Source organism: Diabrotica virgifera, chromosome 9 (genome assembly GCF_917563875.1).
Source record: "Diabrotica virgifera virgifera chromosome 9, PGI_DIABVI_V3a".
In the NCBI taxonomy this organism is placed as follows: Eukaryota; Metazoa; Arthropoda; class Insecta; order Coleoptera; family Chrysomelidae; genus Diabrotica; species Diabrotica virgifera.
Window position 1 is genome coordinate 61,779,520 of NC_065451.1, and position 14,037 is coordinate 61,793,556.

A 14,037-nucleotide genomic window follows, 5' to 3' on the forward strand; every position below is an offset into this window, starting at 1 on the left:
ATGGTTCAGCCATTTTTTGAAACATAAAGTTTGGCAATTTTTTTGCTAGATTTTAATGAATATTTGATTTTAATTAACGAATTTTGTTTATATATAAATCAAGGATAATTTTGTATGGGTCAAGACATAATAATATGTTTTTTTTAATTACGATGGTTATTTCTATTTTTACCGTTTTTTTCGATTTAACCTGTAAATTTCTGAGGCGCTTTCAGTTTTTAGCAATTTTTATGCCTAGTTTAACAGTACACTTCCTTACGTTTGTAAATTTTCGACCGCATTATGCAATGAGGCAGATGATTAATAAAATAATTATACAAGTCACTTAGGTTATATCCTGAATAGAGTAGGAACCTACTTAAATAAGTATCAACAGGCCGTCATGCATCTTAGTTTCTGATGATTTAATATCCTCCAAGATTATTAACCTATTTGGTAAAAATGAAGTGTGTCGGCCGTACTTCTGTGGTAGAGAATTTTATACTATTACTTTATACAAGACCAAAGTCCTAAAAACTAACGTAATTTGACGATAAAATATCTCGAGCTGAGAAGTCGAGAGGGGGACGTCGAGGCAACCCGTATTTCTATTCCCCACTTAGGTGCAAATAGCGGTTTTCTGACCGTCGTCGCAACGTCGCGTATTAACGTTGGGGCATTTAATCCAACGTTAAGACATGGTAATATTACGTCCACTTGCTTCTTGGGTACATTCAAATCAGAGTGAGCAAAAGATTTAAGCGAATAATATTGCAACATGATTCCCACAGCCAGGGCCGGCGATAACGGGCCTGCAAGGGATGCACTGCAGGCGGGCGCCCCTGTTTGGGGGGCGCCAGAATGAGCTTTTTTCTGCTTGTGTTATGCAAAATACTTACATAGAAAAATTCATTTTTTAGATGTGGTTTAAATTCGTCATAATACCCTAATCTGTGTTTGTTTATTTTTGCATATCACACATGTAAAATATACAAAAATATGCAATGCCGCATATAATTCTTACTATTAGGTAGTAATATAATTTATTGGTCAAAGATATCATATTTCAACCAAATAATTTTGCTCTAATGAGAATGCTTTGTTTATTTTCTTCAAATTCCTTGCAAGTTGTTAGTTTTGTATCAGCAGTTATGAGAGAAAATGAATGATTTCTAGTAAAATAAACAAGATTGCGATACTGTTTTCTTGCCGCCTGTCTTAGTATTATGTACCTATTAATAGGTATTTACCAAGTTTAGTATTAATCCCATATAAAAACAATATTTAAAATAAACATTTTACAAAAAATCTAGTTTAGAGCTCTTTAGATTTGGTATTATTTCATGTGATTATAATACAGAATAGTTTGTCAGTTGTACTCTGCAGTTAAAGAATCTAGTGTTGTATTCAATTAATATAAAATTATACTTGTTAAGTACTCAGTACTATTATTAAATTACGGGTTCACATTACTGCAGAAGCATAATCTTGAGGTTTTAAAGTTATTATTTTTATTTAGTTAAAAATAACAGTGGATTCAAAAAAATATCTGGGGTACAAATCGAAAAAGAAAAGCCGAAAAAGAAGAAATAACAAAAAAAATCTTAGTTCTCTTAGCCAATAAAACTGTAACCGAACTTTATTTTCCGCGGATATTTGCGGATAGCAGGACACCGTCTTTAGTTGGTGCCTCGTTGCCCGGAACACACATTTTTAGAACACAAGTCCAAAATCAAGTCATTAATGGAGAGAAAAGCTCTTCTAGCTACCCCTAAAATCAGGTAGTATAACCACATAAAGTAATACACAGGATGTCCCATTACCCAGAACATCCAAGGTAACGTTCAGTACAAAGCCTCCTCATTCGTTATGTACTGCGATGGGGAGGGGTGGTGGTATAGCTTGGGGGTCAGATAGATACCACTCCAGGTTATGGGTGGTCAGATAGGTACCACTCCAGGTTACGCAGTCTGACCGGTTTGATCTTCAGACATGTGGGTCTCACTTCACACTGTTCCATTAGAACACACATCATGTCCCTGAGGCTGGGGTTGTACGAGTATCTGTGTGTGTGGGGGGGTGTGGGGCGCCAGTGTTAGTTTTGCAGGCGGGCACCTTATACCCTAGCGTCGGCACTGCCCACAGCTTAGCTCATTCCCCATATCTTCCACGATTTTTGAAAAAACGCACACTCTTTTGTTATGTAAAACTTGTTTTCAATATGGAATTGGAATTCAAAATAACTCTATGCACTGAGGCTGAAAGCATTTTTGATGATTTTTTGTCCGGAATTCTTTGTAGGGATATTTTGAATAAAAAATTTTTGTAGATTATTTGTCTGGGATTTTTTGTGGGATTTTTTGTCCGGAGATTATTTGTCCGGGGATTATTTGTCTGGGGATTTCTTGTCCAGGGATAATTTGTGAGGATTTTTGTCCGGGATTATTGGTCCTAGATTCGTCCTAGCATTATGACGTCACAAAATCAACCTTCTGGCCATTAAAGAGAAGCTAACCATAATAATAAAATTCCTCAGGTGTAGTGTGCCTCACCACCTTATACTATCACGAGCCGCCCCTGGATTCCTGCCGTCTTACAAGAACCGTTTAACCTTCCTGCCGAGTACCGAAAAAGTATTGTAGTGCAGGCTCGAAACGGATAATCGTTTCCAAAAATTGCCGACCGTGATTTGAGTTTTGATACGTGTTATTGGTACCTTTAGCCGTATGAAAATACTTGTTGCCACGAGCGAGCGCAGTGCGTTGCCGTTCCGACCTTGCGCGCCTCGCCCACTTCCCTAGTTTGCCTTTGTGCTCAGGCACTACTTACAAGACATGATTCAATTACCTAAAGATATCGTGGATGATTTCAGACGCGGAATGCTTTCAGTAAAGCGATCCATGGGAAAGTTTAATTATGTTGGCTGTGATTTGGCTCTAGAGCAGTCGCAGAATCGGTCTTCGGCCGTAACTGGAGGCCTGATTGGTATAACTCAAAATAAAGAAGCGATGCAACAGTTGATCCTTCTGTATCCCTTCAAAAACTCAATTCATTCCACACTACTGTCATATCTTGGAATGCAAACAGATGCTACGGGTGATATTGATTCAAGGGTACATACTGAGTGGAGTGAATCAAGGATCGCTAGAGATGAAAAAGATATTCAAAATCTTATTTTGATTTTGAATGACATTAATCCATTTAAATCTAATGGGGAGAACAATGTACTCTACAACATACATACTGGTGCTTTGGCTGATAAAGATACCTCAGAATGTCTTCTTAATATCAAAGAATCGGGAGAACGTCTGATTAAAGATTTTGATAAAGCACGTTTTGAATTAAAACAAAAAAGTGTATTTGATACCATAACAAGAAATAAATTTTTAAACTTCAATTTCCAACCTACCAAAAGCAAGATGACAAGTTCTAATAAACAATATCAAGATACAAAAGATGTTAGAGAAGTTCAACAATCATCCATGTTAGCTTCTCAACGTGATTTTGACCTCAAAGAACTTGCATCACACGAAATACTTAATTATCCAAAATATATTTTTCATAAGCATGGTTTTTATAGAAAATCGCAGAAGTCAAGTTTAGCTCTGGAAATTGAAAAAAATAGCAATGGCACTTCACAAGATATTGTACTAAACCCAAAAATTTATCTTGTAGATGGCATGGCACTCGTGTATCAAATACAACTAAATAAATTTAGTACATTCGGAGATTTCGCAGCAGCGTTTTTCAAAAAAGTAACGGCATTTTTGTCTCAAACTTCCGTTACGCGAATTGATGTGGTATTTGATCGGTATGATGATATATCGATTAAGTTTATTTAGTCAAAGTTACGAAGCAAAGGACGAAACACAAAACAAGTAATGATTACCAGTCCATTGACAAAAATCCCCGCTGATTGAAAAGATTTTTTTACTAGCACTGAAAACAAATTACAATTAGTAAAATTTCTTTGCAAGTACGCTCCCACTAATGCAGAAGTAAGTGAAAATAGTGAGCTATATATTTGCGGTGGGTTTGACGATCCTACAAAATGTTATAAATTGCAAGGAGGTTCTTTCGCTGAAGTTACTAATTTAAAATCTAATCACTTAGAGGCTGATTGCAGAATATTCTGTCATATATTTTAAGGCGTGAAACAAAATACTGAAACAGAAATTATCATCCTCAGTCCTGACACAGACATATTTGTGTTAGGTATTTATTTCTGGCATAAACTTGAAAAACTAGGGTGCCGGGGTTTGTGGTTTGAGGGATCACGAAAGAAGAACCGTTTCCTTGGGTGTCATTTGGCTGCACAGTCTCTTGGTGAAAATGTATGTAATGTTCTTCCTGCATTGCACTCTTTAACCGGCTGCGATACCACAAGTCGCATAGGTACGAAAAAACAAATTCTAAGTGCCGCGAAGCTTAATTTTGTTCAGAACGCACTCCTTACGTTGGGCGATGGGCTTTTGTCAAGGCAGCAGTTCCAAGATGTGGAGAAAGTTTGCACTTACCTAATTTCCAAACATCAAACAACAGCCGATGAACTTCGACATAAATTAATATGTCAAAATATAGGCTTTGTCTTAAATTTGTCAAGAGTTATATGTACCTTCGATGCATTGTATTTACATTGTTTAAGAGCATCAGCACAAATATATCTTTGAAAATACTCTTCTGAACCAATGTTTGAGCCCATTGATTTTCTTAAATTTGGCTATGAGCTACGAGAAAGAAACTTATATCCAAAGCAAATGACAAAAAATGCTCTGCCTATCTCTTTAATTAACCCATGCAAATGTAAATCTAACTGTCTCACAATGTCATGTTCTTGTAGAAAAGAAAATTTAAACTGTATATCTTTGTGTAAATGTGTCAATAATGATTGCAAGAATTTAAAACAAAGTTAAATTAAACATGTGAATATTAAATTATTTTTAGTCCAAGTAATGAAGCTTGAAATAGGACAAAACCTCGCAATTTTTACAGAATGGATCGATTTGCTTGAAAATTTGAAAATAAGTAGTGGATAGTTCAAGGATCAAAATCTGTATGATGCCGAAAGGCGCTTTTACCATGGGGGTGGTTGGCACCCCCTGTTGGGGGTGGAAATTTTTTATTATATTTTGACCGCAAAAGTTGGTAAAAACGTTCATTCTAAGCAAAAAATGTTCTATACATTTTTTTGATAAAATTAATAGTTTTCGATTTATTCGCTATCGAAAGTGTTAGTATTATATCGAAAAATCAATGTTTTTAATCATTTTTCTGCTAATAACTTCAAAAGTTTTCGTTTTATCAAAACAACCTTACTTAACAAAAATGTACTATTTGAAAAAATAAACAAAACCATGTTTTTTAATTTTCTTTAAGACCAACAGTAATCAAGATATACTTTATTATATATTAGCTCTTCTTTGTCAAATGTTAAATATTGTAGTTTCGAAGTCAAAAGACGGGAAAAATATGCATTTTTCGAGAATAACTTGTTAAAACTAATTTAAAGAATTTAAAAATATCTATCTCTAGAAATAAAAAGAAATCTCTAGCTTAAAAATTAAGTGACTTATAATGAAAAGAATGTCAGTCCCTATTTTTTTCAACGCAAAAGTGGTCGGAAGCAACCCCGTAATTACCACCCTAATTAAAACTAGCCATTGACCTTATTTGGTCTTATTTATTTATGTATTATTAATAGGTTCGAGAAGTTTGACCGACTTAGAATGATTCGTTTTTAAAAAAATGAAGTTAACAGCGATTAACGAATTTTTGTAGTTTGGAAAAAATGGCATTTTCTTCTGAATAGAAAGATTAGCATCAGAGATGTGAAAAAATGTTTAAATATTAAATTGTAGCTAATTTAATTTCCAAGAATTTGGTATGAAAAAATTTTTCTATGACAAAAACTAAGTGAGCTATTGACAATTAAAACTTTACCAACCACCATAAATACGTAATAGCATGCAAAAACCACCTTTACCAACCCTTTCAAAGTCACCTCTTTTTGTGACTAAAAATTTTAGTACGATTTAATATTAATAGGCTTGTAAATCTTGTAAAAACCTACAAAATTCTTTTATACCAAACTTTCTAAGATACAAAATAAAAAAGTTACGGTTAAAAAATCAACATATTTTTTTGAGAAAAAAAAAAGGAGAAATCTAATTGTAAGCATAATAATGTAAGTTAGCGGTGTTTTTAGTCATTGGCCTTATTCATTCTTCTTTATTTGTGTATTATTAATAGATTCTAGAAGTTTGACTGGCTTAAAATGATTAGTTTTTAAAAAACGGAAGTTAAAAGCGAATAAAGAATTTTTGTAGTTTTGTAAAAAATGCCATTTTCTTCAGAATAGAAAGATTAGCATCAAAGATAAGAAAAAATGTTTAAATATGAAATTGTAGGTTATTGAATTCTTAAGAACTTGGTGTGAAATATTATTTTCTGCGACAAAAATTGAGTGAATAGTAAATGAGTATACTATAGAAGAACATTGATTTTTTCCATATAAAACTAACATTTTCGATAGCGAATAAATCGAAAACTATTAGGTTTATCAAAATAATGTATACAATATTTTTTGCTTAGAATTAATGTTTTTATCAACTTTTGCTGTCAAAATATAATAAAAAATTTCCACCCCCGAGATGGGGTGGCAAACACCCCCATAATAAAAGCGTCTTTCGGCATCATATAGATTTTGATCCTTCGAACAGCCACTACTTATTCTCAAATTTTCAAGCAAATCGATCCATTCTGTAAAAATTGAGGGGTGAAAAGCTTTGGTTCCTGGACTATTTGTGCATTTTTCATTTCTATTAAAAGTTTTTAAATCCTTATTGTAGTTTTACTTTCGCCACATGTGAATAGGAAAAACATAGCCTCAAGTAGGTACCTATAAAATTTCATGCCTAAAAGCAATAGTGTTTTTAATCGACTTCAATAAAAGAAGCTTTTATCTCACCGCCTCTTTATTTCTTTCATCGCAAATACAAGCCTTTATCTGTATGATTTTTTTATGTTTGTTACGCGATTACTCCATCAATTATGAACCGATTTTTATTATTCATTTTTTGTTATGTAGGTCATATTTAAGAGATCGATCCAAACTTAAAATTAACTTTACTGGTGCTATTGTACAGTCTGTAGAATTTTTTGAAAAAAAAATATTATAAAGTATTGGGGCGGGTGGGTGGGGGGAGGGTGAACCACAGTACAGACTGGCAACATCTGTGAAATCAAAGTCCAGGGTTACAACAACACATTTCAGAAGTCAGAATCCGGTCTGCAATTTTTTCAAACGAAACTCCTTTGAGAGTCCGGTCTATTAATTGAATTTGAGTATTATAACTTTTTAAAGACAGGACTCAGAAAATCACGTAATCTTTTACTAAATCACAGAAACTTTTCTGCTAAATTTTCCTCGGGACAAAGTATACTTAAACAGTAGGAGACGTCATGCCAATATTTTTTTGCTCATTTTGAAAAAAATATGTTTTATTTATTTAGTTGGCAGACAGGACCCAGAAAATAATGAAAATTTTATTATTTTCCTTACATGTTTATATACATATACAGTGTGTCTGCGTAACTTGGAACCATATGGGAAACTTTTTTAATATCAATTTTCCGAAAAAAAGTCATTCTTTATAAAGTGCTTTGCATAGTCTAAAACCTAAGATGCAATCATCAGATATCAAATTTTGTCAACAGTATACGAGGTATGTCAAAAAATATGAATTTGGCCCAAGAGCAAACTACCTTTATATTTTAAAATATCAAAAAACTTTATTATGAAAAGTTATTTGTAATTAAAAACCATATTCAAATATGCAATAGCAGTCTTCTACTTAAAAAAAAAAATCTGAAATTTTCCTAAATTACCGATTCCGAACATCATTTTTATTTATTAGACATGTAAAAACTCTTTTATTAATAATTTTAGGAAAAAAAGTTATTCATAAAAATCTGTGCATGACCTAAAGTTCGAGATGCAACCATCAGTTATCCAAGTTTGTTAATTTTATACGAGGTGTGTCAAATAATATGAATTTAGAAAGAATTCTTTCTAAATTCTTTTTTAATTCATATTATTTGACACACCTCGTATAAAATTAACAAACTTGGATAACTGATGGTTGCCTTTTGAGGTTTAGACCATGCACAGATTTTTATAAAGAATAACTTTTTTCCTAAAATTATTAATAAAAGAGTTATTACATGTCAAATAAATAAAAATGATGTTCGGAATCGGTAAAACCCGCGAGTAGTCGCGCGGTGAGATAGAATCTCAATTTTTATCCTTTTTCGCGATAACTTGATGAAAAATGTTGCAATTTTGAAAAAATTTCTCAAGTGCCTTGAGGAAGGGTGTAGTAATGTGTAGGAATTTTTTTTCTTTTTCTGTTTGTGGAATTTATGGCTTTGGGGAGAGCCAATTAGTTTTAACCCGCGAGTAGTCGCGCCGTTAGATAAAATCTCACTTTTCATCCTTTTTCGTAATACAGTACAACCTGTCAATAAGGGCCACTAAAAATGAAAGAACTATTGGCCGATATAGAAAGGTGGCCGCTATTGCCAGTTTTTGTAGTGTACATATAATTGGTCTGGGAAATTTTTAAACTTGCCGTTAGGACAGGTAGCCGATGTTGGCAGGTGGCCGTTAACACAGGTTTTACTGTACAGTAAAATTTGTCGGTAAAGGCCACTAAAAATGAAAGAACTATTGGCCGATATAGATAGGTGGACGGTATTGCCAGTTTTTGTAGTCTACATAATAATTGGTTTGGGAAATTTTTAAACTGGCCGTTAGGACAGGTGGCCGATGTTGGCAGGTGGCCGTTAACAAAGGTTTTTTTAATAAAATTGTTAGAAATATATATTTTCAATATAAAAAGTAGATAAAGATAGTACAAGATAAAAATTTGTTTTAAATTCGTATTTTGAGATAGAATCTCACACGCGACTATCGACGTTACAGAAGTAAGCGCGACTACTCCCGGGTTAGGAAAATTTCAGAAAATTTTTTTATTCAAGTAGAAGGCTGGTATTTCATATTTGAATATGGTTTTTAATTAGAAATAACTTTCATAATAAAATTTTTTGATATTTTGAAATATAAAGGTAGTTTGCTCTTGAGCCAAATTCATATTTTTTGACGTACCTCGTATACTGTTAACAAAATTTGATAGCTGATAATTGCATCTTAGGTTTTGGACTATGCAGAGCACTTTATAAAGAATGACTTTTTTTCGTTAGATTGATATTAAAAAAGTTTCCCATATGGTTCCAAGTTACGCAGACACCCTGTATACTCCGTTATTCCGTTTGCAACCCTCCTGCCCAAAAAATGTTCTTCATAAAATCCATATTATCCTTTCATTCTACGGATATGTCAGGACTCAGAAATTCATCGCAAAACCCTATTTTTATTTTTTGGGAAAATATAATTTTTTCCACCTACCTCTACCGAAAGTATACTTTTCTGGACCTGATTGTTGGGAGCAAAGTTGTACTTTTCCTCCCTAGGGAGGTAATAGTACATTGTTTACCGGGTAGAAAAAGCTTAACATTCCTGGACGACTGTGAAGATTGCTAAGTCGAGGCGCAAGCCGAGGCTTAGCAACACAGAGTCCAGGAATGTGGCTTTTCCTACGAGGTAAACATACTATTTTTCCGCAAATCGTTCAAAATTCGACAGATATTGATTGATTTAAAAAAAACGCGATAATTTTATTCCCAAATAAATGGTGCTTTGAAATTCCTAATAAAATTACTTGGGTTACTATGGAAACGTATTGAGGTTGAATTGTCAAACTTGACGCTTATAAATTTAATTGCTGGTGTTCTCGAAAGTAAAATGATAAGTGATGATGAAATTTCCATTCCTGGGACTCCTCCAGAGCTGGTTGAGGCCGTGAATACTGCTTCATTAGAATTATTGCCAAAGAAATCAAGAGAAAAGTACGAAAATGCATACAGACGTTTTATGGATTATTAATAATTTTCTATCATTTATGTAGAACACTAACAACTGTACGGAAATATCATTTCCTTACAGTAAGGAAATGACATTTCCTTACAGTAAGGAAGTCCTGACTTTTTCTTCAAGAAATTTTGACAGGAATGTCAAAATTTCCTGGCGATTTGCGGAAAATATTTTTTTCCGCAAATCGCCAGGAAATTCGGCTTGCGCCTCGACTTAGCAATCTTCACAGTCGTCCAGGAATGTTAAGCTTTTCCTACCCGGTAAACAATGTACTATTCCTCCCCAGGGAGGAAAAGTAAAAGTCATTCATGAAATATAACTTATTGACGCCCTGTACAATATCTATTTTCTATTACGTAAGTATCTATACATTTTAACGTTTATTTATAAAACACCCAGTATTTTGCAGAATAGTAAAAAACAGTAAATTGTTATTTTGATTTAACAATGTTTACATTAATAATTTGACTTATATTTGACAGTTGACAGTTATAGTGTACCTACTTGTTAGTTTCAATTTTAATAAATTTTGTTGGTTAGTTACATAAATAAATTAAGTAAAAATGAAAAAATGACTTGTTATTTGAGGAAGGTGGAAAAACCATATGTATAACATGGGAGTAAAGTGCCTTTTCCTCCCTTGAATGATTACTGCCCTCCGCTACGCGTCGGGCAGTAAACTTCATTTTCGGGAGGAAAAGTAGCACTTTCCTCCCTTGTTATACAAATAGCTATTACAGGAAAATATCACAGGAAATTTGCGGATGTTTCCACAAATTGTAAGTACCTCGTCTACCCTTCCAGTATTGCAAAACGCAGGACTCCGAAAATCGTGGCTGAACTTCTGTATAATATCTACCGGTCTAACGGTGGAATTCTAAAGTTTGCAATTCACAACCCCGTCTGTTTATCGTGGTAAATTCCAACGGAAAATGGACCTATGGTACTCAATAGGAGTAATACTAATAGACAATAAAAATGTATACCATTTTTATTCAGCTGCAATGCGAAGCCAAAGCTGTCATAATTTTTACTGAGTTCAGAGAGCGCAACCAGCACTCTAATCGACAATTTTGCCTCTTATTAGAGGCTCATCAGAGAATGAATAGGTTGTTATCTCTGACCCAAGCTTAAATTATCCAGTCTATTAGTCCTCTAGTCCATTAAAATGTTACATTTTTTAGGCCGTACCTTGCATAAAATGTAGCAAATTAAATTTTCCACAATTTTGTTTCTATTACTTTTTATCGTCAAGTGACCAACAGAAAAAATATAACCAAAAATATGTAAATTTTTTTTAACAAGTTTCCTTTTGGATGTTATAACTTTTTTTCAACTCATTTTAAAATAAAATAACATTATAGCAATTTTGTAAAGGGTTTTTCAGCGAACAATTTCCACTATAAAGTTGTTTAATTCTATTTATTTATATAGGTTTTACAGCGCTTAAAACTTGACCAGATTCTCGAATGCTCATAGGGATACAATAAAAACAAAAGTTAGGCTTACTTTTCTATCTATATATATTTTTTATTCAAACAATTTATTATGATTTTAACATTCCTATGCTATTATTAATCTGTTTTTGACCTTTCTTCCCACTACAAAACTTATAACTCTAAGCATATATAGAAAAGGCCCAAGAAGTTGTTTGAGGACAAATTCGCCGCTTCAGAAGAAGAATGACGGAACCGCAAAATGCAAAATTCTTAAGCAGAGCAAAAAACGATTTTTGATATCAAAATCATAAAGTATGATAAAAATTAGCCATTCACCACACCATGGTCAGGATCTCGAGATATAAGCGTTTTTTGGGGTGTGCCGCTTGTATATGAAGTAACATAACTTTTTTCCTATTATATATTTTGACTTAAAATTTTCCAAAAAACTTCTTCATGAACTATATTTTATTGTTATCTTGGTTAAAATTATAAACTAAAAAGTTTGTCACTCAACTTTTCTAAGTAAACATGAAACTAACGAAATATGATGACAAAATGTTAATAAATTAACAACTCCTTTTTTAATGTGTTTAGACATTTTGGACAAATTTCATTGTTATCTACATACTTCAAAGATGACACAGTAAAATTTTTAAAAGGAAATATTTACAGCGACCAAAGATACAGCGAGGTAAATTTGAAAAATCATCAAAATTGATTTTTGGCATTTTTGTATAAAATTTATTTTTTTAACATGTTCCACCAACTCTAGATAAAAATAAACTTCATATTCGGATTCAGCGACCTCGAAAACATAAAAATAGACCAAAATTGATCATTCACCTTAAATTTGATTTTCGTGGTTGGCATAACAGTTAATGCCGCTCGTCTAATATACAGGGTGTTTCATTAATAATTGTCCATATAGTAACTGGAGAAACCTTAGCACAAAATACGAAGATTTAACCTAAAACACTTAAATAAAATGTGGTTCCTTACTGAGTTACAGGGTGTTTTATCTAAAAATTTAAAAACTATCTTTGCTCAGCGCTTTAAAACGATTTGACGTATCCTTTTCATACTTGGCAGAAAGTGCGACTGCTATACACTCTACTAAATTATGTTAAACAGTTGTTTCTAGCTACTACCAGAGGCGTACGACAGGGGATAGTGAATGGCTGACCCTTCTCAAATTCTACGCCACTGGAGGAATTACTATTTTAGTGCCATTTTTAGATTCTCCAATACTTTCTACGTAAATAATATACTCTTCATTGGTAACGATAAAGTCATTAGTTTTCGAGGTATTTTGAAGTTAAATATGAAACGGCAGTTATTTTGATTAATTTATGCTATGATTCATATGATTAAAATTTAAAAATTATTTGTACCCAGTACTTTAAAACTATTTGACATATCCTTTTCATACTTGGCAGAAAGTGTAGGTACTGTACACCCTACTAAATTAAGATAAATAAACGTTTCTGGCTACTACCAGAGGCGTACGACAGGGGATAGTGACTGGTTGACCCTTCCCAAATTCTACGCCACTGACGAAATTGCTATTTTAGTGTAATTTTTTGATATTTCAATACTTTTTATGTAAATAATATACTCTTCATTCGTAACGATAAAATGATTATTTTTCGAGATATTTGAAATTAAAAATGTAGCGACACAATACAGTAATCAAAATAACTGTGTCGTTTCATTTTTAACTTCAAAGATCTCGAAAACGAATGACTTTGTCGTTAGGAATGAAGAGTATATTATTTTCATAGAAAGTATTGGAGAATCCAAAAATTGAACTAAAATAGAAATTCCGCCAGTGGCGTAGAATTTGGAAAGGGTCAACCTTTCATTTCCCCCGTCGTACGCCTCTGGTAATAGACAGAAACGTTTGTTTAACATAATTTAGTAGCTTGTATAGTATCTATACTTTCTGCCAAGTATGAAAAGGATACGTCAAACAGTTTTAAAATGCTGAGCAAAAATAGTTTTTAAATTTTTGGATAAAACACCCTGTAACTCAGTAAGGAACCACATTTTATTTAAGTGTTTTAGGTTAAATCTTCGTATTTTGTGCTAAGGTTTCTCCTGTTACTATATGTGTAACAACTAGCTGATGATTTTCTGTTGGAGTGAATGAAAAGGGAGTGGTAAACTCCAACAGAAGTAGTAAAAAGAAGAAGATCTACTTAATGTAGCCAAAGGACAAAAATGTGTGGCTTCTCCGTTGAAGAAGCTGGAGTAACTAAAATACAACTTTGTAGTAGTATTTGTATGGAAGGATGCCAAGACAAAGAATATCGAATTGATACAGGACTAGAGATGAGAAATCATTAATAGATAGATATAACTTGAATGGCTAGCTAAATATGTATGAGAAGGGCCACTTGACACTCAAGGAAGGATTCGGCCAATTTGCACGGCTATTTTTGGCCAGACAATAGATTAAAGGAAGTGACAATGATGGCTCGAAAAGAAGATATGAAGATAATGTTCAGAAAATAGATAGAGTAAATATAATAATATACTGAAAATAGAATGAATTTTTGGGCGCCAGAAGAAGGATAACTAGGTTAACGCTCTTCCAGGTATTCTACGCTGCTATAGAGTATGTTA